This window comes from Bubalus kerabau, chromosome 10 (genome assembly GCF_029407905.1).
Source record: "Bubalus kerabau isolate K-KA32 ecotype Philippines breed swamp buffalo chromosome 10, PCC_UOA_SB_1v2, whole genome shotgun sequence".
NCBI classification, from domain to species: domain Eukaryota; kingdom Metazoa; phylum Chordata; class Mammalia; order Artiodactyla; family Bovidae; genus Bubalus; species Bubalus kerabau.
The window spans coordinates 35713705-35718485 of NC_073633.1; the positions used below are offsets into that span (position 1 = coordinate 35713705).

Consider the following 4781-nt stretch of genomic DNA (forward strand, 5'->3'; position numbering starts at 1 on the left):
AGTCATGTCCAGCAGTCAGTCAGAAATAGGGATGTAGAGTTAAGGAGGAAAAACAGATATTAGTATAAAGACCAGAAAGAGAGTGAGAATTATCTATATAGAGGTAAAAAGTAAACTAGTAGGACAAGATAAAATCTCAGAAAGAGACTAACAGCAATTCATCAAAGCAATTGACAAAGCTAGACTGCAAACGTGTTATAAAGTGTATAGAAACTAAAGACATTTTGGGAAGAGATACAGATTTTCAGAGTGGTATTCAAGGTATACATTCACGGTCTCACTATTATTTGGGGTAGAGTGTTAATTAATTTGTTAATATGAGTTTAAAATGACAATGTGATTTTGATAAAACATGTGGAAGTGTATCTGTCATTTTTTTTTTTTTTTGGCCATGCTGTGTGACATATGGAATCTTCTAATGACTAGGGGTCAAACCTGCATTCCCTGCATTTGAAGCACAGAGTCTTAACCATTGGATTGCCAGGGAAGTCCCATATCTGTCATTTTTGCCCTTTAACATTTAACAAGCGCGGCCGAGAGGAGCTACCCCTCGTCCAAGGTCAGGAGTAGTGACTGAGAGTGCCAGGCTGCGTCAGCACAGGAGCGGCCGAGAGGAGCTACCCCAAGTCAGAGGTCAGGGACAGCAGCAGAGAGGAGCTACCCCACATCCGAGGTCAGGGCGGCAGCCAAAGGAGCAACCCCATGTCCAAGGAGCAGCGGCTGTGCCGGCGCAGGAGGGCTGAGAGGAGCTACTCCACGTTCAAGGTCAGGAGGGGCAGCCGTGTGGAGATATCCCTCATCCAAGGTAAGGAGCAGCGGCTGCGCTTTGCTGGAGCAGCCGTGACGAAAACCCCACATCCAAGGTAAGAGAAACCCAAGTAAGACACTAGGTGCTGCGAGAGGGCATCAGACGGCAGACACACTGAAACCATAATCACAGAAAACTAGCCAATCTGATCACGTGGACCACAGCCTTGTCTAACTCAATGAAACTAAGCCATGCCCGGTGGGGCCACCCAAGACAGGAGGGTCATGGTGGAGAGGGCTGACAGAATGTGGTCCACTGGAGAAGAGAATGGCAAACCACTTCAGTATTCTTGCCTTGAGAACACCATGAACAATATGAAAAGGCAAAATGATAGGATACCGAAAGGGGAACTCCGTGGGTCTGTAGGTGCCCAATATGCTACTGGAGATCAGTGGAGAAATAACTCCAGAAAGAATGAAGGGATGAAGCCAAAGCAAAAACAATACCCAGTTATGGATGTGACTGGTGATAGAAGCAAGGTCTAATGCTGTAAAGAACAATATTTCATAGGAACCTGGAATGTCAGGTCCATGAATCAAGGCAAATTGGAAGTGGTCAAACAGGAGATGGCAAGAGTAAACATCGACTTTCTAGGAATCAGCAAAATAAAATGGACTGGAATGGGTGAATTTAACTCAGATGACCATTGTATCTACTACTGTGGGCAGGAATCCCTTAGAAGAAATGGAGTAGCCATCATGGTCAACAAAAGAGTCTGATGTGCAGTACTTGGATGCAATCTCAAAAATGACAGAATGATCTCTGTTTGTTTCCAAGGCAAACCATTCAATATCACGGTAATCCAAGCCTATGCCCCAACGCTGAAGAAGCTGAAGTTGAATGGTTCTATGAAGACCTACAACTCCTTTTAGAACTAACAGCTAAAAAAGATGTCCTTTTCATTATATGGGACTGGAATGCAAAAGTAGGAAGTCAAGAAATGCCTGGAGTACAAGGCAAATTTGGCCTTGGAGTACAGAATGAAGCAGGGAAAAGGCCCGAGTTTTGCCAAGAGATCGCACTGGTCATAGCAAACACCCACTTCCAACAACACAAGAGACTACTCTAGACATGGACATCACCAGATGGTCAACACCGAAATCAGATTGATTATATTCTTTGCAGCCAAAGATGGAGAAGCTCTATACAGTCAGCAAAAACAAGACCGGGAGCTGACTGTGGCTCAGATCATGAACTCCTTACTGCCAAATTCAGACTTAAATTGAGGAAAGTTGGGAAAACCACTAGACCATTCAGGTATGACCTAAATCAAATCCCTTATGATTATACAGTGGAAGTGAGAAATAGATTTAAGGGACTAGATCTGACAGACAGAGTGCCTGATGAAATATGGACGGAGGTTCGACATTGTACAGGAGACAGGGATCAAGACCATCCCCATGGAAAAGAAATGCAAAAAAGCAAAATGGCTGTCTGAAGAGGCCTTACAAATAGCTGTGAAAAGAAGAGAAGTGAAAAGCAAAGGAGAAAAGGAAAGATATAAGCGTCTGAATGCAGAGTTCCAAAGAATAGCAAGGAGAGATAAAAAAGCCTTCCTCAGGGATCAATGCAAAGAAATAGAGGAAAACAGAACAGAATGGGAAAGACTACAGATCTCTTCAAGAAAATCAGAGATACCAAGGGAACATTTCATGCAAAGATGGGCTCGATAAAGGACAGAAATGGTATGGACATAACAGAAGCAGAAGATATTAAGAAGGGGTGGTACGAATACACAGAAGAACTGTACAAAAAAGAGCTTCATGACTCAGATAATCACGATGGTGTGATCACTCACCTAGAGCCAGACATCCTGGAATGTGAAGTCAAGTGGGCCTTAGAAAGCATCACTACGAACAAAGCTAGTGGAGGTGATGGAATTCCAGTTGAGCTATTTCAAATCCTGAAAGACGATGTTGTGAAAGTGCTACACTTAATATGCCAGCAAATTTGGAAAACTCAGCAGTGGCCACAGGACTGGAAAAATCAGTCTTCATTCCAATCCCAAAGAAAGGCAATGCCAAAGAATGCTCAAACTACCGCACAATTGCACTCATCTCACATGCTAGTAAAGTAATGCTCAAAATTCTCCAAGCCAGGCTTCAACAGTACGTGAACCGTGAACTTCCAGATGTTCAAGCTGGTTTTAGAAAAGGCAGAGGAACCAGAGATCAAATTGCCAACATCCGCTGGATCATGGAAAAAGCAAGAGAGTTCCAGAAAAACATCTATTTCTGCTTTATTGACTATGCCAAAGCCTTTGACTGTGTGGATCACAATAAACTGGAAAATTCTGAAAGAGATGGGAATATCAGACCACCTGACCTGCCTCTTGTGAAACCTATATGCAGGTCAGGAAGCAACAGTTAGAACTGGACATGGAAAAACAGACTGGTTCCAAATAGGAAAAGGAGTACATCAAGGCTGTATATTGTCACCCTGTTTATTTAACTTATATGCAGAGTACATCATGAGAAATGCCGGGCTGGAAGAAGCACAAGCTGGAATCAAGATTGCCTGGAGAAATATCAATAACCTCAGATATGCAGATGATACCACTCTTATGGCAGAAAGTGAAGAGGAACTAAAAAGCCTGTTAATAAAAGTGAAAGAGGAGAGTGAAAAAGTTGACTTAAAGCTCAACATTCAGAAAACTAAGATCATGGTATCTGGTCCCATCACTTCATGGCAGATAGATGGGGAAACAGTGGAAACACTGTCAGACTTTATTTTTCTGGGCTCCAAAATCACTGCAGATGGTGATTGCAGCCATGAAATTAAAAGATGCTTACTCCTTGGAAGGAAAGTTATGACCAACCTAGATAACGTATTGCAAAGCAGAGATATTACTTTGGCAACAAAGGTCCATCTAATCAAGGCTATGGTTTTTCCTGTGGTCATGTATGGATGTGAGAGTTGGACTGTGAAGAAAGCTGAGTGCTGAAGAATTGATGCTTTTCATTTTTTTTTTTTTTTTACTTTTTTCTTTTTTTAATTTTTTTTTGTAATTGGAGTATAACTGCTTTACAATGTTGTGTTAGTCTGCTGTATAACAATGTGAATCAGCTATAATTATACATATATTCCTTCCTTCTAGAGCCTGCCACACACTCCTTCCCCCATTCAACCCCTCTAGGTCATCGCAGAGCACTGAGCTGAGCTCCCTGTGCTAGATAGCAGGCTCCCACTAGCTTTAAGTTTTACACATTGTAGTATATATACATCAGTGCTACTCTCTCAATTCATCCCACCTGTTCTTTCCTTCCTGTGCCCACAAGTCTGTTCTCTACATCTGTGTCTTTATTCCTGCCGTGCACATAGGTTCATCAGTAGGATTTTTCTCAATTCCATATATACACATTAATATGCAACATTTGTTTTTTGTCCTTCTGGCTTACTTTGCTATATGACTGTCTTAAGTTCAACTATATAATTACAAATGACCCATTTTTTTTTCTTTTTAGGAATATTCCAAAAATATAGTAATATTCCAAAAATATGGAACACTTCATGAATTTTCCTTTACCCTTGCACAGGGACCATGCTCATCTTCTCTGTATCCTTCCAGTTTTAGTATGTGTGCTGCTGGAGCAAGCACAAAAACTGATGCTTTTGAACTGTGGTGTTGGAGAAGACTCTTGAGAGTCCCTTGGACTGCAGGGAGATCCAACCAGTCCATCCTAAAGGAGATCAGTCTTGGGTGTTCATTGGAAGGACTGATGGTGAAGCTGAAACTCCAATACTTTGGCCACCTCATGTGAAGAGTTGACTCATTGGAAAAGACCCTGATGCTGGGAGGGATTGGGGGCAGGAGGAGAAGGGGACGACAGAGGATGAGATGGCTGGATGGCATCACCACCTCCATGGACATGGGTTTGAGTGAACTTCAGGAGTTGGTGATGGACAGGGAGGCCTGGCGTGCTGCAATTCATGGGGTCACAAAGAGTCGGACACGACTGAGCTACTGAAATGA

The 4781-nt window shown here is 42.5% G+C and overlaps 1 non-coding gene across 1 annotated transcript; it reads right to left on the reverse strand.

The window, feature by feature from the left end:
- Positions 1–4300: 4300 nt before the first annotated feature.
- Positions 4301–4406, reverse strand: LOC129622229 (U6 spliceosomal RNA). Its single transcript, XR_008699897.1, has one exon. It is a non-coding gene; the product is annotated as a U6 spliceosomal RNA (small nuclear RNA).
- Positions 4407–4781: the final 375 nt, after the last annotated feature.